The 20,511-nt window shown below is 46.3% G+C and overlaps 16 non-coding genes across 16 annotated transcripts; all 16 read left to right on the top strand.

Annotated features, from left to right (window-relative positions):
- Nucleotides 1–100: 100 nt before the first annotated feature.
- On the top strand, nt 101–173 carry trnav-cac (transfer RNA valine (anticodon CAC)). Its single transcript has one exon. It is a non-coding gene; the product is annotated as a tRNA-Val (tRNA).
- Nucleotides 174–1,338: 1,165 nt separating this feature from the next.
- trnav-uac (transfer RNA valine (anticodon UAC)) lies at nt 1,339–1,411 on the top strand. The gene has a single exon. It is a non-coding gene; the product is annotated as a tRNA-Val (tRNA).
- A 1,031-nt stretch (nt 1,412–2,442) lies between these two features.
- Nucleotides 2,443–2,515, top strand: trnav-uac (transfer RNA valine (anticodon UAC)). Its single transcript has one exon. It is a non-coding gene; the product is annotated as a tRNA-Val (tRNA).
- Nucleotides 2,516–3,153: 638 nt separating this feature from the next.
- On the top strand, nt 3,154–3,226 carry trnav-cac (transfer RNA valine (anticodon CAC)). Its single transcript has one exon. It is a non-coding gene; the product is annotated as a tRNA-Val (tRNA).
- A 503-nt stretch (nt 3,227–3,729) lies between these two features.
- trnav-aac (transfer RNA valine (anticodon AAC)) lies at nt 3,730–3,802 on the top strand. Its single transcript has one exon. It is a non-coding gene; the product is annotated as a tRNA-Val (tRNA).
- Nucleotides 3,803–6,197: 2,395 nt separating this feature from the next.
- On the top strand, nt 6,198–6,270 carry trnav-cac (transfer RNA valine (anticodon CAC)). The gene has a single exon. It is a non-coding gene; the product is annotated as a tRNA-Val (tRNA).
- Nucleotides 6,271–6,629: 359 nt separating this feature from the next.
- On the top strand, nt 6,630–6,702 carry trnav-cac (transfer RNA valine (anticodon CAC)). Its single transcript has one exon. It is a non-coding gene; the product is annotated as a tRNA-Val (tRNA).
- A 1,164-nt stretch (nt 6,703–7,866) lies between these two features.
- On the top strand, nt 7,867–7,939 carry trnav-uac (transfer RNA valine (anticodon UAC)). Its single transcript has one exon. It is a non-coding gene; the product is annotated as a tRNA-Val (tRNA).
- Nucleotides 7,940–8,970: 1,031 nt separating this feature from the next.
- On the top strand, nt 8,971–9,043 carry trnav-uac (transfer RNA valine (anticodon UAC)). The gene has a single exon. It is a non-coding gene; the product is annotated as a tRNA-Val (tRNA).
- A 1,469-nt stretch (nt 9,044–10,512) lies between these two features.
- On the top strand, nt 10,513–10,585 carry trnav-uac (transfer RNA valine (anticodon UAC)). The gene has a single exon. It is a non-coding gene; the product is annotated as a tRNA-Val (tRNA).
- A 3,461-nt stretch (nt 10,586–14,046) lies between these two features.
- Nucleotides 14,047–14,119, top strand: trnav-cac (transfer RNA valine (anticodon CAC)). The gene has a single exon. It is a non-coding gene; the product is annotated as a tRNA-Val (tRNA).
- Nucleotides 14,120–15,097: 978 nt separating this feature from the next.
- Nucleotides 15,098–15,170, top strand: trnav-cac (transfer RNA valine (anticodon CAC)). Its single transcript has one exon. It is a non-coding gene; the product is annotated as a tRNA-Val (tRNA).
- A 1,190-nt stretch (nt 15,171–16,360) lies between these two features.
- trnav-uac (transfer RNA valine (anticodon UAC)) lies at nt 16,361–16,433 on the top strand. The gene has a single exon. It is a non-coding gene; the product is annotated as a tRNA-Val (tRNA).
- A 636-nt stretch (nt 16,434–17,069) lies between these two features.
- trnav-cac (transfer RNA valine (anticodon CAC)) lies at nt 17,070–17,142 on the top strand. Its single transcript has one exon. It is a non-coding gene; the product is annotated as a tRNA-Val (tRNA).
- Nucleotides 17,143–18,165: 1,023 nt separating this feature from the next.
- On the top strand, nt 18,166–18,238 carry trnav-uac (transfer RNA valine (anticodon UAC)). Its single transcript has one exon. It is a non-coding gene; the product is annotated as a tRNA-Val (tRNA).
- Nucleotides 18,239–18,873: 635 nt separating this feature from the next.
- On the top strand, nt 18,874–18,946 carry trnav-cac (transfer RNA valine (anticodon CAC)). The gene has a single exon. It is a non-coding gene; the product is annotated as a tRNA-Val (tRNA).
- Nucleotides 18,947–20,511: the final 1,565 nt, after the last annotated feature.

Below are 20,511 nucleotides of genomic sequence, written 5' to 3'. Positions count from 1 at the left end.
GTCCCTGGTTGGAAACTGGGTGGAAAAAGGTCGTTGTTCCCCTCAGGGTGTTTTTTGAATGTGTTGCCGGGTTCGTTAAAATGGTTTCATTGTAGCAGTTGTTTCCATAGTGTAGTGGTTATCACGTTTGCCTCACACGCGAAAGGTCCGTGGTTCGAAACCAGGTGGAAACATGTTTTCCATCCGTCAGGGAGCGTTTTTGCATAAGTTGCCGGTTCATTGAAAGGCTCATTATTACACCTGTTTCCATACTGTCGTGGGTATCATGTTCGTCTCACCTGCGAAAAGGGTTTCAGAGTTGCAGTTGATTCCGTACTGTAGTGGTTATCACGTTCGCCTCACGTGAAAGGCCCCCAGTTGGAAACAGGGTGGAAACATGTTTTCCATCCATCAGAGAGCTCTTGTGCGTGTGTTGCCGGTTCATTGAAGGGCTGTGCTATTACTCTTGTTTCCATACCGTAGTGGGTATCATGTTCGCCTCACATGCGATTGGTTCCCAGTTCGAAAGGGCTATTTCTTCCCATCAGGGAGTGTTGTGCATCTGTTTCCGGAGTCATTAAAACGGTTTGAGTGTTGCAGTTGCTTCCATTGTTTCATGTTTATCACGTTCGCTTCACACGCAAAACGTCCCCCGTTGGAAATCGGGTGGAAACAGGTCTTTTTTCCCGCCAGGGAGTTTTGTGCATGTGTTTCCGGGTTTGTTAAAAGGGTTTGATTGTTGCATTTGTTTCCATGTTGTATTGGTTATCATGTTTGCCTCTCATGCGAAAGGTTTCAAATTCTAAACTGGGTGCAATTTTTTCTTTCGTCAGGGAGTGTTGTGCATGTGTTACCGGGCTCGATAAAAGGGTTTCAGTGTCGCAGTTGTTTCTATAGTGTAGTGGTTGTCAAGTATGCCTCTCATGCGTAAGGGCCCAAGTTCAAAACTCGGTGCAAACAGTTTTTTCTTTTGTCAGGGAGTATTGTGGATGTGTTACCGGGCTCGATAAAAGGGTTTCAGTGTTGCAGTTGATTCTATAGTTTAGTCGTTATGACATTTTCATTACGCGCGAAAGGTCATGTAATGTCATGTCATCTTCCAAACCGCTTATCCTATACAGGGTCGCGGGGCAGACTACACCCTGAACTGGTCGCCAGCCAGTCGCAGGGCACACACAGACACTCTCACTGAGCGGGAATTGATCCCACGTTGCCCGCACACAACTCAGGCGTGTGTACCACTACAGTATCAGTGGACCAACCCGCGCGAAAGGTCCCCTGGTGGAAAAAGGTTTTTCTTCCGTGGATTTTTTTTGCGTGTGTCGCTTGGCTCCTTAAAAGCGTTTGAGTGTTTCAGGGGTTTCCATAGTGTAGTGGTTATCACGTTCGCCTTACACACGAAAGGTCCTCAGTTCAAAACTGGGTGGAAACATTTTTTCCATCCATCAGGGAGCTCTTGTGCGTGTGTTGCCGGTTCATTGAAAGCCTCGCTACCACAACTGTTTCCTTACTGTAGTGGGTATCATGTTGGCCTCACATTCGAAAGGTCCCCATTTCGAAAGAGCTATTTCTTCCCATCACGGAGTGTTGTGCATGTGTTTCCGGGCTCGTTTGAAGGGTTTGAGTGTTGTAGTTGCTTCCATAGTGTAGTGTTTATCAAGTTTCCCTAACATGTGCAAGGTCCCATGTTTGAAACCGGGTGGAAACATGTTTTTCCATTTTTCTGTTGCTGGTTTCGTGAAAAGGGTTTGAGTGTTGCAGTTGTTACCGTAGTTCAGTGGTGATCACATTCTCCTTACGTGGAAAAAGTCCCTGGTTGGAAACCGGGTGGAAATAGGTCTTTCTTCACGCCAGTGAGTTTTTTGCATATGTTGGCGTGTTCGTTAAAAGGGTTTCAGAGTTGCAGTTGATTCCGTACTGTAGTGGTTATCACGTTCGCCTCACACATGAAAGGCCCCCAGTTCGAAACTGGGTGGAAACATGTTTTCCATCCATCAGGGAGCTCTTGTGCGTGTGTTAACGGTTCATTGAAAGCCTCGCTAACCACACCTGTTTCCTTACCGTAGTGGGTATCATGTTCGCCTCACATTCGAAAGGTCCCCATTTCGAAACAGCTATTTCTTCCCATCAGGGAGTGTTGTGCATGTGTTACCGGGCTCGATAAAAGGGTTTCAGTGTTGCAGTTGTTTCTATAGTGTAGTGGTTGTCAAGTATGCCTCTCATGCGAAAGGTCCCAAGTTCGAAACACGGTGTAAACAGTTTTTTCTTTCGTCAGGGAGTATTGTGCATGTTTTACCGAGCTCGATAAAAGGGTTTCAGTGTTGCAATTGATTCTATAGTTTAGTCGTTATGACATTTTCATTACGCGCGAAAGGTCCCCTGGTGGAAAAAGGTTTTTCTTCCGTTCATGGATTTTTGTGCATGTGTCGCTTGGCTCCTTAAAAGCGTTTAAGTGTGTCAGGGGTTTCCATAGTGTAGTGGTTATCACGTTCGCCTTACACGCGAAAGGTCCTCAGTTCGAAACTGGGTGGAAACATGTTTTCCATCCATCAGGGAGCTCTTGTGCGTGTGTTGCCGGTTCATTGAAAGCCTCGCTACCACACCTGTTTCCTTACTGTAGTGGGTATGATGTTCGCCTCAAATTCGAAAGGTCCCCATTTCGAAAGAGCTATTTCTTCCCATCAGGGAGTGTTGTGCATGTGTTTCCGGGCTCGTTTAAAGGGTTTGAGTGTTGTAGTTGCTTCCATAGTGTAGTGTTTATCAAGTTTCCCTAACATGTGTAAGGTCCCATGTTTGAAACCGGGTGGAAACATGTTTTTCCATCCGTCAGGGCGCGCTTTTGCATGTGTTGCCGGTTCATTGAAAGGCTCATTATCACACCTGTTTCCATACTGTAGTGGGTATCATGTTCGCCTCACATGCGAAAAGTCCCCGGTTCAAAACCAGATGGAAACAGGTCTTACTTCACGACAGGGAGGTTATTGCTTCTGTTGCTTGTTTCGTGAAAAGGGTTTGAGTGTTGCAGTTGTTACCATAGTTTAGTGGTGATCACATTCACCTTACGTGGAAAAGGTCCCTGGTTGGACACCGGGTGGAAATAGGTCGTTATTCCCCCCCCAGGGAGTTTTTTGAATGTGTTGCCGGGTGCGTTAAAATGGTTTTATTGTAACAGTTGTTTCCATGGTGTAGTGGTTATCACGTTTGCCTCACACGCGAAAGGTCCCTGGTTCGAAACCGGGTGGAAACATGTTTTCAATCCGTCAGGGAGCTCTTGTGCATGTGTTGCCGGTTCATTGAAAGGCTCATTATTACACCTGTTTCCATACTGTAGTGGGTGTCATGTTCGCCTCAAATGCGAAAAGTCCCCTGTTCAAAACCAAATGGGAACAGGTCTTACTTCACGCCAGGGAGCTTATTGCTTCTGTTGCTGGTTTCGTGAAAGGGGTATGAGTGTTGCAGTTGTTACCATAGTTTAGTGGTGATCACATTCACCTTACTTGGAAAAGGTACCTTGTTGGAAACCGAGTGGAAATAGGTCATTCTTCCCCCCAGAGAGTTTTTGAATGTGTTGCCGGTTTCGTTAAAATGGTTTCATTGTAGCAGTTGTTTCCATAGTTTAGTGGTGATCACATTCGCCTTACGTGGAAAAAGTCCCTGGTTGGAAACCTGGTGGAAATAGGTCTTTCTTCACGCCAGGGAATTTTTTGCATATGTTGGCGGGTTCATTAAAAGGGTTTGAGAGTTGCAGTTGTTTCCGTAGTGTAGTGGTTATCACGTTCGCCTAACACGCGAAAGGTCCCCGGTTCGAAGCCGGGTGGAAACACGTTTTCCATCCATCAGGGAGCTCTTGTGCGTTTGTTGCCTGGTTATTTGAAAGCCTCGCTACCACAGCTGTTTCCTTACTGTAGTGGGTATCATGTTCGCCTCACATACGAAAGGTCCCCATTTCGAAAGAGCTATTTCTTCCCAACAGGGAGTGTTGTGCATGTGTTTCTGGGCTCGTTTAAGGGTTTGAGTTTTGCAGTTGCTTCCATAGTGAAGTGTTTATCAAGTTTCCCTAACATGGGTAAGGTCCCATGTTCGAAACAGGGTGGAAACATGTTTTTCCATCCGTCAGGGAGCGCTTGTGCATGTGTTGCCGGTTCATTGAAAGGCTCATTATCACACCTGTTTCCATACTGTAGTGGGTGTCATGTTCTTCTCACATGCGAAAAGTCCCCGGTTCAAAACCAGATTGAAACAGGTCTAACTTCACGCCAGGGAGCTTATCGCTTCTGTTGCTGGTTTCGTGAAAAGGGTTTGAGTGTTGCAGTTGTTACCATAGTTTAGTGGTGATCACATTCACCTTACGTGGAAAAGGTCCCTGTTTGGAAACCGGGTGGAAATAGGTCGTTATTCCCCCCAGGGAGTTTTTTGAATGCGTTGCCGGGTTCGTTAAAATGGTTTCATTGTAGCAGTTGTTTCCATGGTGTAGTGGTTATCAGGTTTGCCTCACACGTTGCTGGTTTCGTGAAAAGGTTTTGAGTGTTGCAGTTGTTACCATAGTTTAGTGGTGATCACATTCACCTTACGTGGAAAAGGTCCCTGGTTGGAAACCGGGTGGATAGGTCGTTCTTCACGCCAGGGTATTTTTTTTCATATGTTGCTGTGTTCGTTAAAAGGGTTTCAGAGTTGCAGTTGATTCTGTACTGTAGTGGTTATCACGTTGGCCTCACACGTGAAAGGCCCCCAGTTCGAAATTGGGTGGAAACATGTTTTCCATCCATCAGAGAGCTCTTGTGCGTGTGTTGCCGGTTCATTGAAAGGCTCTGCTATTACACTTGTTTCCATACCGTAGTGGGTATCATGTTCGCCTCACATGCGAACGGTTCCCAGTTCGAAAGAGCTATTTCTTCCCATCAGGGAGTGTTTTGCATCTGTTAAAACGGTTTGAGCGTTGCAGTTGCTTCCATTGTGTAGTATTTATCACGTTCGCTTCACACGCAAAACGTCCCCCGTTGGAAACCGGGTGGAAACAGGTCTTTCTTCCCGCCAGGGAGTTTTGTGCATGTGTTTCCGGGTTTGTTAAAAGGGTTTGATTGTTGCATTTGTTTCCATGTTGTATTGGTTATCATGTTTGCCTCTCATGCGAAAGGTTTCAAATTCTAAACTGGGTGCAAACAGTTTTTTCTTTCGTCAGGGAGTGTTGTGCATGTGTTACTAAGCTCGATAAAAGGGTTTCAGTGTTGCAGTTGTTTCTATAGTTTAGTCGTTTTGACATTTTCATTACGCGCGAAAGGTCCCCTGGTGGAAAAAGGTTTTTCTTCCGTTCATGGATTTTTGTGCATGTGTCGCTTGGCTCCTTAAAAGCGTTTGAGTGTTTCAGGGGTTTCCATAGTGTAGTGGTTATCGCGTTCGCCTTACACGCGAAAGGTCCTCAGTTCCACCGGGTGGAAACATGTTTTCCATCCATCAGGGAGCTCTTGTGCGTGTAATGCCGGTTCATTGAAAGCCTCACTACCACACCTGTTTCCTTACTGTAGTGGGTATCATGTTTGCCTCACATACGAAAGGTCCCCATTTCGAAAGAGCTATTTTTTCCCAACAGGGAGTGTTGTGCATGTGTTTCTGTGCTCGTTTAAAGGGTTTGAGTGTTGCAGTTGCTTGCATCGTGTAGTGTTTATCAAGTTTCCCTAACATGTGTAAGGTCCTGTGTTCGAAACCGGGTGGAAACTTGTTTTCAATCCGTCAGGGAGCTCTTGTGCATGTGTTGCCGGTTCATTGAAAGGCCCATTATTACACCTGTTTCCATACTGTAGTGGGTACCATGTTCGCCTCACATGCGAAAGGTCCCCGGTTCAAAATCAAATGGAAACAGGTCTTACTTCACGCCAGCGAGCTTATTGCTTCTGTTGCTGGTTTCGTGAAAAAGGTTTGAGTGTTGCAGTTGTTACCATATTTTAGTGGTGATCACATTCACCTTACGTGGAAAAGGTCCCTGGTTGGAAACCGGGTGGAAATAGGTCGGTTTTCCCCCCAGAGAGTTTTTTGAATGCGTTGCCGGTTTCGTTAAAATGGTTTCATTGTAGCAGTTGTTTCCATAGTTTAGTGGTGATCACATTCACCTTACGTGGAAAAAGTCCCTGGTTGGAAACCGGGTGGAAATAGGTCGTTCTTCACGCCAGGGAGTTTTTTGCATATGTTGGCGGGTTCATTAAAAAGGTTTGAGAACTGCAGTTGTTTCCGTAGTGTAGTGGTTATCACGTTCGCCTCACACGCGAAAGGCCCCCGGTTCGAAACCAGGTGGAAACATGTTTTCCATACATCAGGGAGCTCTTCTGCGTGTGTTGCCGGTTCATTGAAAGGCTCATTATTACACCTGTTTCCATACTGTCGTGGGTATCATGTTCGTCTCACATGCTAAAAGTCCCCGGTTCAAAATCAGATGGAAACAGGTCTTACTTCACGCCAGGGAGCTTATTGCTTCTGTTGCTTGTTTCGTGAAAAGGGTTTGAGTGTTGCAGTTGTTACCATAGTTTAGTGGTGATCACATTCACCTTAAATGGAAAAGGTCCCTGGTTGGAAACTGGGTGGAAAAAGGTCGTTGTTCCCCTCAGGGTGTTTTTTGAATGTGTTGCCGGGTTCGTTAAAATGGTTTCATTGTAGCAGTTGTTTCCATAGTGTAGTGGTTATCACGTTTGCCTCACACGCGAAAGGTCCCTGGTTCGAAACCAGGTGGAAACATGTTTTCCATCCGTCAGGGAGCGTTTTTGCATAAGTTGCCGGTTCATTGAAAGGCTCATTATTACACCTGTTTCCATACTGTCGTGGGTATCATGTTCGTCTCACCTGCGAAAAGGGTTTCAGAGTTGCAGTTGATTCCGTACTGTAGTGGTTATCACGTTCGCCTCACGTGAAAGGCCCCCAGTTGGAAACAGGGTGGAAACATGTTTTCCATCCATCAGAGAGCTCTTGTGCGTGTGTTGCCGGTTCATTGAAGGGCTGTGCTATTACTCTTGTTTCCATACCGTAGTGGGTATCATGTTCGCCTCACATGCGATTGGTTCCCAGTTCGAAAGGGCTATTTCTTCCCATCAGGGAGTGTTGTGCATCTGTTTCCGGAGTCATTAAAACGGTTTGAGTGTTGCAGTTGCTTCCATTGTTTCATGTTTATCACGTTCGCTTCACACGCAAAACGTCCCCCGTTGGAAATCGGGTGGAAACAGGTCTTTTTTCCCGCCAGGGAGTTTTGTGCATGTGTTTCCGGGTTTGTTAAAAGGGTTTGATTGTTGCATTTGTTTCCATGTTGTATTGGTTATCATGTTTGCCTCTCATGCGAAAGGTTTCAAATTCTAAACTGGGTGCAATTTTTTCTTTCGTCAGGGAGTGTTGTGCATGTGTTACCGGGCTCGATAAAAGGGTTTCAGTGTCGCAGTTGTTTCTATAGTGTAGTGGTTGTCAAGTATGCCTCTCATGCGTAAGGGCCCAAGTTCAAAACTCGGTGCAAACAGTTTTTTCTTTTGTCAGGGAGTATTGTGGATGTGTTACCGGGCTCGATAAAAGGGTTTCAGTGTTGCAGTTGATTCTATAGTTTAGTCGTTATGACATTTTCATTACGCGCGAAAGGTCATGTAATGTCATGTCATCTTCCAAACAGCTTATCCTATACAGGGTCGCGGGGCAGACTACACCCTGAACTGGTCGCCAGCCAGTCGCAGGGCACACACAGACACTGTCACTGAGCGGGAATTGATCCCACGTTGCCCGCACACAACTCAGGCGTGTGTACCACTACAGTATCAGTGGACCAACCCGCGCGAAAGGTCCCCTGGTGGAAAAAGGTTTTTCTTCCGTGGATTTTTTTGCGTGTGTCGCTTGGCTCCTTAAAAGCGTTTGAGTGTTTCAGGGGTTTCCATAGTGTAGTGGTTATCACGTTCGCCTTACACGCGAAAGGTCCTCAGTTCAAAACTGGGTGGAAACATTTTCTCCATCCATCAGGGAGCTCTTGTGCGTGTGTTGCCGGTTCATTGAAAGCCTCGCTACCACAACTGTTTCCTTACTGTAGTGGGTATCATGTTGGCCTCACATTCGAAAGGTCCCCATTTCGAAAGAGCTATTTCTTCCCATCACGGAGTGTTGTGCATGTGTTTCCGGGCTCGTTTGAAGGGTTTGAGTGTTGTAGTTGCTTCCATAGTGTAGTGTTTATCAAGTTTCCCTAACATGTGCAAGGTCCCATGTTTGAAACCGGGTGGAAACATGTTTTTCCATTTTTCTGTTGCTGGTTTCGTGAAAAGGGTTTGAGTGTTGCAGTTGTTACCATAGTTCAGTGGTGATCACATTCTCCTTACGTGGAAAAAGTCCCTGGTTGGAAACCGGGTGGAAATAGGTCTTTCTTCACGCCAGTGAGTTTTTTGCATATGTTGGCGTGTTCGTTAAAAGGGTTTCAGAGTTGCAGTTGATTCCGTACTGTAGTGGTTATCACGTTCGCCTCACACATGAAAGGCCCCCAGTTCGAAACTGGGTGGAAACATGTTTTCCATCCATCAGGGAGCTCTTGTGCGTGTGTTAACGGTTCATTGAAAGCCTCGCTAACCACACCTGTTTCCTTACCGTAGTGGGTATCATGTTCGCCTCACATTCGAAAGGTCCCCATTTCGAAACAGCTATTTCTTCCCATCAGGGAGTGTTGTGCATGTGTTACCGGGCTCGATAAAAGGGTTTCAGTGTTGCAGTTGTTTCTATAGTGTAGTGGTTGTCAAGTATGCCTCTCATGCGAAAGGTCCCAAGTTCGAAACACGGTGCAAACAGTTTTTTCTTTCGTCAGGGAGTATTGTGCATGTTTTACCGAGCTCGATAAAAGGGTTTCAGTGTTGCAATTGATTCTATAGTTTAGTCGTTATGACATTTTCATTACGCGCGAAAGGTCCCCTGGTGGAAAAAGGTTTTTCTTCCGTTCATGGATTTTTGTGCATGTGTCGCTTGGCTCCTTAAAAGCGTTTAAGTGTGTCAGGGGTTTCCATAGTGTAGTGGTTATCACGTTCGCCTTACACGCGAAACTTCCTCAGTTCGAAACTGGGTGGAAACATGTTTTCCATCCATCAGGGAGCTCTTGTGCGTGTGTTGCCGGTTCATTGAAAGCCTCGCTACCACACCTGTTTCCTTACTGTAGTGGGTATCATGTTCGCCTCAAATTCGAAAGGTCCCCATTTCGAAAGAGCTATTTCTTCCCATCAGGGAGTGTTGTGCATGTGTTTCCGGGCTCGTTTAAAGGGTTTGAGTGTAGTAGTTGCTTCCATAGTGTAGTGTTTATCAAGTTTCCCTAACATGTGTAAGGTCCCATGTTTGAAACCGGGTGGAAACATGTTTTTCCATCCGTCAGGGCGCGCTTTTGCATGTGTTGCCGGTTCATTGAAAGGCTCATTATCACACCTGTTTCCATACTGTAGTGGGTATCATGTTCGCCTCACATGCGAAAAGTCCCCGGTTCAAAACCAGATGGAAACAGGTCTTATTTCACGCCAGGGAGCTTATTGCTTCTATTGCTGGTTTCGTGAAAAGGGTTGGAGTGTTGCAGTTATTACCATAGTTTAGTGGTGATCACATTCACCTTACGTGGAAAAGGTCCCTGGTTGGAAACCGGGTGGAAATAGGTCGTTCTTCACGCCAGGGTATTTTTTTTCATATGTTGGCGTGTTCGTTAAAAGGGTTTCAGAGTTGCAGTTGATTCCGTACTGTAGTGGTTATCACGTTCGCCTCACACTTGAAAGGCCCCCAGTTCGAAACCGGGTGGAAACATGTTTTCCATCCATGAGAGAGCTCTTGTGCGCGTGGTGCCGGTTCATTGAAAGGCTCTGCTATTACACTTGTTTCCATACCGTAGTGGGTGTCATGTTCGCCTCACATGCGAACGGTTCCCAGTTCGAAAGAGCTATTTCTTCCCATCAGGGAGTGTTGTGCATCTGTTAAAACGGTTTGAGTGTTGCAGTTGCTTCCATTGTGTAGTGTTTATCACGTTCGCTTCACACGCAAAACGTCCCCCGTTGGAAACCGGGTGGAAACAGGTCTTTCTTCCCGCCAGGGAGTTTTGTGCATGTGTTTCCGGGTTTGTTAAAAGGGTTTGATTGTTGCATTTGTTTCCATGTTGTATTGGTTATCATGTTTGCCTCTCATGCGAAAGGTTTCAAATTCTAAACTGGGTGCAAACAATTTTTTCTTTCGTCAGGGAGTGTTGTGCATGCGTTACCGGGCTCGATAAAAGGGTTTCAGTGTTGCAGTTGTTTCTATAGTGTAGTGGTTGTCAAGTATGCCTCTCATGCGAAAGGTCCCAAGTTCGAAACTCGGTGCGAACAGTTTTTTCTTTCGTCAGGGAGTATTGTGCATGTGTTACCGGGCTCGATAAAAGGGTTTCAGTGTTGCAGTTGATTCTATAGTTTAGTCGTTAAGACATTTTCATTACGCGCGAAAGGTCCCCTGGTGGAAAAAGGTTTTTCTTCCGTTCATGGATTTTTGTGCATGTGTCGCTTGGCTCCTTAAAAGCGTTGGAGTGGTTCAGGGGTTTCCATAGTGTAGTGGTTATCACGTTCGCCTTACATGCGAAAGGTCCTCAGTTCAAAACTGGGTGGAAACATGTTTTCCCTCCATCAGGGAGCTCTTGTTCCTGTGTTGCCGGTTCATTAAAAGCCCCGTTACCACACCTGTTTCCTTACTGTAGTGGGTATCATGTTCGCCTCACATAGGAAAGGTCCCCATTTCGAAAGAGCTATTTCTTCCCAACAGGGAGTGTTGTGCATGTGTTTCTGGGCTCATTTAAAGGCTTTGAGTGTTGCAGTAGCTTCCATCGTGTAGTGTTTATCAAGTTTCCCTAACATGTGTAAGGTCCAATATTCGAAACCGGGTGGAAACATGTTTTCAATCCGTCAGGGAGCTCTTGTGCATGTGTTGCCGGTTCATTGAAAGGCTCATTATTACACCTGTTTCCATACTGTAGTGGGTATCATGTTCGCCTCACATGTGAAAAGTCCCCGGTTCAAAACCATATGGAAACAGGTCTTACTTCACGCCAGGGAGCTTATTGCTTCTGTTGCTGGTTTCGTGAAAAGGGTTTGAGTGTTGCAGTTGTTACCATAGTTTAGTGGTGATCACATTCACCTTACCTGGAAAAGGTCCCTGGTTGGAAACCGGGTGTAAATAGGTCGTTCTTCCCCCCAGGGAGTTTTTTGAATGTGTTGCCGGGTTCGTTAAAATGGTTTCATTGTAGCAGTTGTTTCCATAGTGTAGTGGTTATCGCGAAAGGTCACTGGTTCGAAACCCGGTGGAAACACGTTTTCAGTCCGTCAGGGAGCTCTTGTGCATATGTTGCCGGTTCATTGAAAGGCTCATAATTACATTTGTTTCCATACTGTAGTGGGTATCATGTTCGCCTCACATGCGAAAAGTCCCCGGTTCAAAATCAAATGGAAACAGGTCTTACTTCACGCCAGCGAGCTTATTGCTTCTGTTGCTGGTTTCATAAAAGGGTTTGAGTGTTGCAGTTGTTACCATATTTTAGTGGTGATCACAGGAACCAGCTGAAGAAGATGAAGGCGAGGAAGGCAGCGGGTCCAGATGGCATCAGCCCCCAGCTCCTCAAATCCTGCGCAGACCAGCTGTGTGGAATTGTCCAGCACATGTTCAACCTGAGCCTGAAGCTGGGCAGGGTCCCCCAGCTATGGAAAACATCCTGCCTGGTCCCGGTGCCAAAGACCCCCCACCCAAAGGAGCTCAACAGCTTCAGACCAGTGGCGCTGACGTCTCACCTGATGAAGACCCTGGAGAGACTGGTCCTTGTCCACCTGCGCCCCCTGGTGAGCTCCTCAATGGACCCACTCCACTTCGCATACCAGCCTGGCATCAGTGTGGATGATGCCATCATCTACCTCCTCCACACTTCACTCTCCCACCTGGAGAAGGCGGGGAGCACTGTGAGGATCATGTTCTTTGATTTCTCCAGTGCTTTCAACACCATCCAGCCCACCCTACTGGGAGACAAGCTGGAGCGGGCGGGGGTGGCGCACCACCTCACCACATGGATCCAGGACTACCTCACAAACCGGCCACAGTATGTGAGGACACAGGACTGTGTGTCTGACGTGCTCCTCTGCAGCACGGGGGCCCCACAGGGAACTGTCTTGGCTCCCTTCCTGTTCACCCTCTACACCTCGGACTTCAACTACAACACCCCTACCTGTCACCTGCAGAAGTTCTCTGACGACTCTGCGATTGTCGGCCTCATCACAGGCGGAGATGATCGGGAGTACAGAGAACTTACTCAGGGTTTTGTGGACTGGTGCCAGCAGAACCGCCTCCTGATCAATGCGGGGAAATCCAAAGAAATGGTGGTGGATTTCGGTAGGCGCCAGCACTCTTCACCTGCACCAGTGAACATCCGGGGAACAGATGTTGAGAGAGTCTCAACTTACAAGTACCTGGGTGTTCATCTGAACAATAAACTGGACTGGTGCGACAACACAGACGCCCTCTATAGGAAGAGTCAGAGCAGACTCTTCCTACTCAGGAGACTGAGGTCTTTTGGGGTTCAGGGGACACTCCTCAGGAACTTTTATGACTCGGTGGTTGCATCGGTCATCTTCCAGGGAGTGGTCACCTGGGCAGGCGGCGTCTCGGCCCGGGACAAGAAGCGGCTGGACAAACTGGTCAAGAGGGCCGGCTCTGTCCTGGGCTGCTCCCTGGACTCTGTGGACTCGGTGGGGGACAGGAGGATGTTGGCCAAGCTGTCATCAATGCTGGGCAACCCGGATCACCCCCTCCAGGGCACCCTAACAGCACTCCACAGCACCTTCAGTGACAGACTGTTACACCCTCGCTGTGCAAAGGAGAGATTCCGCTGTTCCTTCTTGCCTGCTGCTGTCAGACTCTTTAACAAGAACATTGTGTAGTCTCTACAAACTGGCGGTCATTAGTGCAATTGTGCAGTCCTGCACCTGAGCTCGTATCGTGCAATACCCAATATTCCCCACTACTGTAATACCGTGCAATACTCAACATTCCCCACTACTGTTAGTCTAGTTTTATTTTTATCCAATGCTGTTCCTTACATTTCACTACAGCACTGCAGCACTGTCACTTAGAGTATTTTTTCCTCTGTACTATGTACAGGCCGAAATGAGTGTTCCTCATATTTTTTATGTAGATGTAGGTTGGTGTGTATACACATGTGTATATACACATGTTACTGCGTATATCTACATAGGTTTGATTCTAAATGTTTGCCGTCAATGTTATACATTAATGGCCACATTATGCCGCCGCCCCTGTGTGACCTATATCTTTGCTACTGTAACAATGAAAATTTCCCCACTGTGGGATCAATAAAGGCATTCTTATCTTATCTTATCTTATCTTATTCACCTTACGTGGAAAAGGTCCCTGTTTGGAATCCGGGTGGAAATAGGTCGTTCTTCACGCCAGGGTATTTTGTTTCATATGTTGGCGTGTTCGTTAAAAGGGTTTCAGAGTTGCAGTTGATTCCGTACTGTAGTGGTTATCATGTTCGCCTCACACGTGAAAGGCCCCCAGTTCGAAACCGGGTGGAAACATGTTTTCCATCCATCAGAGAGCTCTTTTGCGTGTGTTGCCGGTTCATTGAAAGGCTGTGCTATTACTCTTGTTTCCATACCGTAGTGGATATCATGTTCGCCTCACATGCGAACGGTTCCCAGTTCGAAAGGGCTATTTCTTCCCATCAGGGAGTGTTGTGCATCTGTTTCCGGAGTCGTTAAAACAGTTTGAGTGTTGCAGTTGTTACCATAGTTTAGTGGTGATCACATTCACCTTACGTGGAAAAGGTCCCTGGTTGGAAACCGGGTGGAAATAGGTCGTTCTTCCCCCAGAGAGTTTTTTGAATGCGTTGCCGATTTCGTTAAAATGGTTTCATTGTAGCAGTTGTTTCCATAGTTTAGTGGTGATCACATTCACCTTACATGGAAAAAGTCCCTGGTTGGACACCGGGTGGAAATAGGTCTTTCTTCACGCCAGGGAGTTTTTTGCATATTTTGGCGGGTTCATTAAAAGGGTTTGAGAGTTGCAGTTGTTTCCGTAGTGTAGTGGTTATCATGTTCGCCTCACACGCGAAAGGCCCCCGGTTCGAAACCGGTTAGAAACATGTTTTCCATCCATCAGGGAGCTCTTGTGCGTGTGTTGCCGGTTCATTGAAAGGCTCATTATTACACCTGTTTCCATACTGTCGTGGGTATCATGTTCGTCTCACATGCTAAAAGTCCCCGGTTCAAAATCTGATGGAAACAGGTCTTAATTCACGCCAGGGAGCTTATTGCTTCTGTTGCTTGTTTCGTGAAAAGGGTTTGAGTGTTGCAGTTGTTACCATAGTTTAGTGGTGATCACATTAACCTTAAATGGAAAAGGTCCCTGGTTGGAAACTGGGTGGAAATAGGTCGTTCTTCCCCCCAGGGAGTTTTTTGAAGGTCCTCAGTTCGAAATTGGGTGGAAACATGTTTTCCATCCATCAGAGAGCTCTTGTGCGTGTGTTGCCGGTTCATTGAAAGCCTTGCGACCTTACCTGCTTCCTTACTGTAGTGGGTATCATGTTCGCCTCACATACGAAAGGTCCCCATTTCGAAAGAGCTATTTCTTCCCAACAGGGAGTGTTGTGCATGTGTTTCTGGGCTCGTTTAAAGGGTTTGAGTGTTGCAGTTGCTTCCATCGTGTAGTGTTTATCAAGTTTCCCTAACATTTGTAAGGTCCCATGTTCGAAACCGGGTGGAAAAATGTTTTCCGTCAGGGAGCTCTTGTGCATGTGTTGCCGGTTCATTGAAAGGCTCATTATTACACCTGTTTCCATACTGTAGTGTGTATCATGTTCGCCTCACATGCGAAAAGTCCCCGGTTCAAAACCAGATGGAAACAGGTCATACTTCACGCCAGGGAGCTTATTGCTTCTGTTGCTGGTTTCGTGAAAAGGGTTTGAGTGTTGCAGTTGTTACCATAGTTTAGTGGTGATCACATTCACCTTAAATGGAAAAGGTCCCTGGTTGGAAACTTGGTGGAAAAAGGTCGTTCTTCCCCTCAGGGAGTTTTTTGAATGTGTTGCCGGGTTCGTTAAAAGGGTTTCATTGTAGCAGTTGTTTCCATAGTGTAGTGGTTATCACATTTGCCTCACACGCGAAAGGGCCCTGGTTCGAAACCAGGTGGAAACGTGTTTTCCATCCTTCAGGGAGCGTTTTTGCATCAGTTGCCGGTTCATTGAAAGTCTCATTATTACACCTGTTTCCATACTGTCGTGGGTATCATGTTCGTCTCACATGCGAAAAGTCCCCGGTTCAAAATCAGATGGAAACAGGTCTTACTTCTCACCAGGGAGCTTATTGCTTCTGTTGCTGGTTTCGTGAAAAGGGTTTGAGTGTTGTAGTTGTTACCATAGTTCAGTGGTGATAACATTCTCCTTTCGTGGAAAAGGTCCCTGGTTGGAAACCGGGTGGAAATAGGTCGTTCCTCCCCCCAGGGAGTTTTTTGAATGTGTTGGCGTGTTCGTTAAAAGGGTTTCAGAGTTGCAGTTGATTCCGTACTGTAGTGGTTATCACGTTGGCCTCACACAAGAAAGGCCCCCAGTTTGAAACCGGGTGGAAACATGTTTTCCATCCATCAGGGAGCTCTTGTGCGTGTGTTGCCGGTTCATTGAAAGCCTCGCTACCACACCTGTTTCCTTACCGTAGTGGGTATCATGTTCGCCTCACATTCGAAAGGTCCCCATTTCGAAAGAGCTATTTCTTCCCATCAGGGAGTGTTGTGCATCTGTTAAAATGGTTTGAGTGTTGCAGTTGCTTCCATTGTGTAGTGTTTATCACGTTCGTTTCACACGCAAAACGTCCCCCGTTGGAAGCCGGGTGGAAACAGGTCTTTCTTCCCGCCAGGGAGTTTTGTGCATGTGTTTCCGGGTTTGTTAAAAGGGTTTGATTGTTGCATTTGTTTCCATGTTGTATTGGTTATCATGTTTGCCTCTCATGCGAAAGGTTTCAAATTCTAAACTGGGTGCAAACAATTTTTTCTTTCGTCAGGGAGTGTTGTGCATGCGTTACCGGGCTCGATAAAAGGGTTTCAGTGTTGCAGTTGTTTCTGTAGTGTATTGGTTGTCAAGTATGCCTCTCATGCGAAAGGTCCCATGTTCGAAACTCGGTGCGAAGAGTTTTTTCTTTCGTCAGGGAGTATTGTGCATGTGTTACCGGGCTCGATAAAAGGGTTTCAGTGTTGCAGTTGATTCTATAGTTTAGTCGTTATGACATTTTCATTACGCGCGAAAGGTCCCCTGGTGGAAAAAGGTTTTTCTTTCGTTCATGGATTTTTGTGCATGTGTCGCTTGGCTCCTTAAAAGCGTTTAACTGTTTCAGGGGTTTCCATAGTGTAGTGGTTATCACGTTCGCCTTACACGCGAAAGGTCCTCAGTTCGAAACTGGGTGGAAACATGTTTTCCATCCATCAGGGAGCTCTTGTGCGTGTGTTACCTGGTTATTTGAAAGCCTCGCTACCACAGCTGTTTCCTTACTGTAGTGGGTATCATGTTCGCCTCACATACGAAAGGTCCCCATTTCAAAAGAGCTATTTCTTCCCAACAGGGAGTGTTGTGCATGTGTTTCTGGGCTCGTTTAAAGGGTTTGAATGTTGCAGTTGCTTCCATCGTGTAGTGTCTATCAAGTTTCCCTAACATGTGGAAGGTCCCATGTTGGAAACCGGGTGGAAACATGTTTTCAATCCATCAGGGAGCTCTTGTGCATGTGTTGCCGGTTCATTGAAAGGCTCATTATTACACCTGTTTCCATACTGTCGTGGGTATCATGTTCGTCTCACATGCGAAAAGTCCCCGGTTCAAAATCAGATGGAAACAGGTCTTACTTCACGCCAGGGAGCTTATTGCTTCTGTTGCTTGTTTCGTGAAAAGGGTTTGAGTGTTGCAGTTGTTACCATAGTTTAGTGGTGATCACATTCACCTTACTTGGAAAAGGTCCCTGGTTGGAAACCGAGTGGAAATAGGTCATTCTTCCCCCCAGGGAGTTTTTTGAATGTGTTGCCGGGTTCGTTAAAATGGTTTCATTGCAGCAGTTGTTACCATAGTGTAGTGGTTATCACGTTTGCCTCACATGCGAAAGGTCCCTGGTTCTAAACCGGGTGGAAACATCTTTTCAATCCGTCAGGGAGCTCTTGTGCATGTTGTGCCGGTTCATTGAAAGGGTCAATTTTACACCTGTTTCCACACTGTAGTGGGTATCATGTTCGCCTCACATGCGAAAAGTCCCTGGTTCAAAATCAGATGGAAACAGGTCTTACTTCACGCCAGCGAGCTTATTGGGTTTCAGAGTTGCAGTTGATTCCGTACTGTTGTGGTTATCACGTTCGCCTCACACTTGAAAGGCCCCCAGTTCGAAACCGGGTGGAAACATGTTTTCCATCCATCAGAGAGCTCTTGTGCGTGTGTTGCCGGTTCATTGAAAGGCTCTGCTATTACACTTGTTTCCATACCGTAGTGGGTATCATGTTCACCTCACATGCGAACGGTTCCCAGTTCGAAAGAGCTATTTCTTCCCATCAGGGAGTGTTGTGCATCTGTTAAAACGGTTTGAGTGTTGCAGTTGCTTCCATTGTGTAGTGTTTATCACGTTCGCTTCACACGCAAAACGTCCCCCGTTGGAAACCGGGTGGAAACAGGTCTTTCTTCCCGCCAGGGAGTTTTGTGCATGTGTTTCCGGGTTTGTTAAAAGGGTTTGATTGTTGCATTTGTTTCCATGTTGTATTGGTTATCATGTTTGCCTCTCATGCGAAAGGTTTCAAATTCTAAACTGGGTGCAATTTTTTCTTTCGTCAGGGAGTGTTGTGCATGCGTTACCGGGCTCGATAAAAGGGTTAAAGTGTTGCAGTTGTTTCTATAGTGTAGAGGTTGTCAAGTATGCCTCTCATGAGAAAGGTCCCAAGTTCGAAACTCGGTGCGAACAGTTTTTTCTTTCGTCAGGGAGTATTGTGCATGTGTTACCGGGCTCGATAAAAGGGTTTCAGTGTTGCAGTTGATTCTATAGTTTAGTCGTTATGACATTTTCATTACGCGCGAAAGGTCCCCTGGTGGAAAAAGTTTTTTCTTCCGTTCATGTATTGCCATTGCCATGCATGTGTCGCTTGGCTCCTTAAAAGCGTTTGAGTGTTTCAGGGGTTTCCATAGTGTAGTGGTTATCACGTTCGCCTTACATGCGAAAGGTCCTCAGTTCGAAACTGGGTGGAAACATGTTTTCCCTCCATCAGGGAGCTCTTGTGCGTGTGTTGCCGGTTCATTAAAAGCCTCGCTACCACACCTGTTTCCTTACTGTAGTGGGTATCATGTTCGCCTCACATAGGAAAGGTCCCTATTTCGAAAGAGCTTTTTCTTCCCAACAGGGAGTGTTGTGCATGTGTTTCTGGGCTCGTTTAAAGGGTTTGAGTGTTGCAGTTGCTTCCATCGTGTAGTGTTTATCAAGTTTCCCTAACACGTGCAAGGTCCCATGTTCGAAACCGGGTGGAAACATGTTTTCAATCCATCAGGGAGCTCTTGTGCATGTGTTGCCGGTTCATTGAAAGGCTCATTATTACACCTGTTTCCATACTGTCGTGGGTATCATGTTCGTCTCACATGCGAAAAGTCCCCGGTTCAAAATCAGATGGAAACAGGTCTTACTTCACGCCAGGGAGCTTATCGCTTCTGTTGCTTGTTTCGTGAAAAGGGTTTGAGTGTTGCAGTTGGTACCATAGTTTAGTGGTGATCACATTCACCTTAAATGGAAAAGGTCCCTGGTTGGAAACTTGGTGGAAATAGGTCGTTCTTCCTCCCAGGGAGTTTTTTGAATGTGTTGCCGGGTTTGTTAAAATAGTGTTATTGTAGCAGTTGTTTCCATAGTGTAGTGGTTATCACGTTTGCCTCACACGCGAAAGGTCCCATGTTCGAAACCGGGTGGAAACTTGTTTTCAATCCGTCAGGGAGCTCTTGTGCATGTGTTGCCGGTTTATTGAAAGGCTCATTATTACACCTGTTTCCATACTGTAGTGGGTATCATGTTCGCCTCACATGCGAAAGGTCCCCATTTCGAAAGAGCGATTTCTTCCCTTCAGCGAGTGTTGTGCATATGTTTCCGGGCTCATTAAAAGGGTTTGAGTGTTGCAGTTGCTTCCATAGCGAAGTGTTTATCACCTTCGCCTCACACACGAAAGGTCCCCAGTTGGAAACCGGTTGGGGAGAGCTTTTTCTTTGGTCAGGGAGCTCTTGTGCCTGTGTTGTCAGGTTCATTGAAAGGTTCTTCTATCACACCTGTTTCTATACTTTAGTGATTATCATGTTCGCCTCACATGCGAAAAGTCCCCGGTTCAAATTGGGTGGGAACAGGTCTTTCTTCTCGCCAGGGAGTTTTTTGCTTCTGTTTCTGGGTTCGTTAAAAGGTTAAAAGGAGTGTTGCAGTTGTTTCCATAGTTTAGTGGTTATGACGTTCATCTTATGTGGGAAATGTCCCCGGTTGGAAACCGGGCGGAAATTGGTCTGCTTTCCCGCCAGGGAGTATTTTGCATGTGTTGCCGGGTTAGTTAAAAGGGTTTCAGTGTTGCAGTTGTTTCCACAGTCTAGTGGTTATCATGTTTGCTTTTTGCGCGAAAGGTCACCAGTTCGAAACCCACTGGAAACATTTGAGTGTTGTAGTTGTTTCCATAGCGAAACCACGTGCCAACAGGTTTTTCTTTTGTCAGTGGGCACTTGTGCATGTGTTTCCTGGTTCATTGAAAGGCTCGGCTACCACACCTGTTTCCATACTGTAGTTGGTTTCATAATCACCTAACATGCGAAAGGTCCCTAGTTCGAATGAGCTATTCCTTCTCATCAGGGAGTGTTGCTCATGTGTTTCCGGGCTTATTAAAAGGGTCTGAATGTTGCAGTTGCTTCCATAGTGAAGTGTTTATCACGTTCGCCTCACACGCGAAAGGTCCCCAGTTGGAAACCGGGTGGCAAGAGCTTTTTCTTCCCACAAGGATTGTCGTGCATTGGTTGCCGGGTTTGTAAAAAGGTTTTGAGTGTTGCGGTTGTTTCCATAGTGTAGTGGTTATCACGTTCGCCTTACTCGCGAAAGGTCCCCAGTTGGAAACCGGGTGGGAAGACCTTTTACTTTCGTCAGAGAGCTCTTGTGCCTGTGTTTTTGGGTTCATTGAAAGGTTCTTCTATCACACCTGTTTCCATACACTATTGGTTATCATGTTCACCTCACATGTGAAAGGTCCCCATTTCAAAAGAGCTTTTTCCTCCCATCAGGGAGTGTTTTGCATGTATTGCCGGGTTTGTTAAAAGGATTTGAGTGTTTCAGTTGTTTCCATAGTGTAGTGGTTATCATGTTCGCCTAACATGCAAAAGGTCCCGGGTGGAAACAGGCTTTACTTTCTGTAAGGGAACTCTTTTTAAAGGGATCATTGAAAGGCTGTGCTATCACACTTGTTTCCATACTATGGTGGGTATCATGTTCGCCTCACATGCGAAAGGTCCTTCGTTCC

Source organism: Filicampus tigris, chromosome 4 (assembly GCF_054856515.1).
Source record: "Filicampus tigris isolate MCC_2025a chromosome 4, RoL_Ftig_1.0, whole genome shotgun sequence".
NCBI lineage: Eukaryota > Metazoa > Chordata > Actinopteri > Syngnathiformes > Syngnathidae > Filicampus > Filicampus tigris.
The sequence above is the reverse complement of the archived record's forward strand: the minus strand, read 5'-3'. Positions and strand labels throughout refer to the sequence as shown.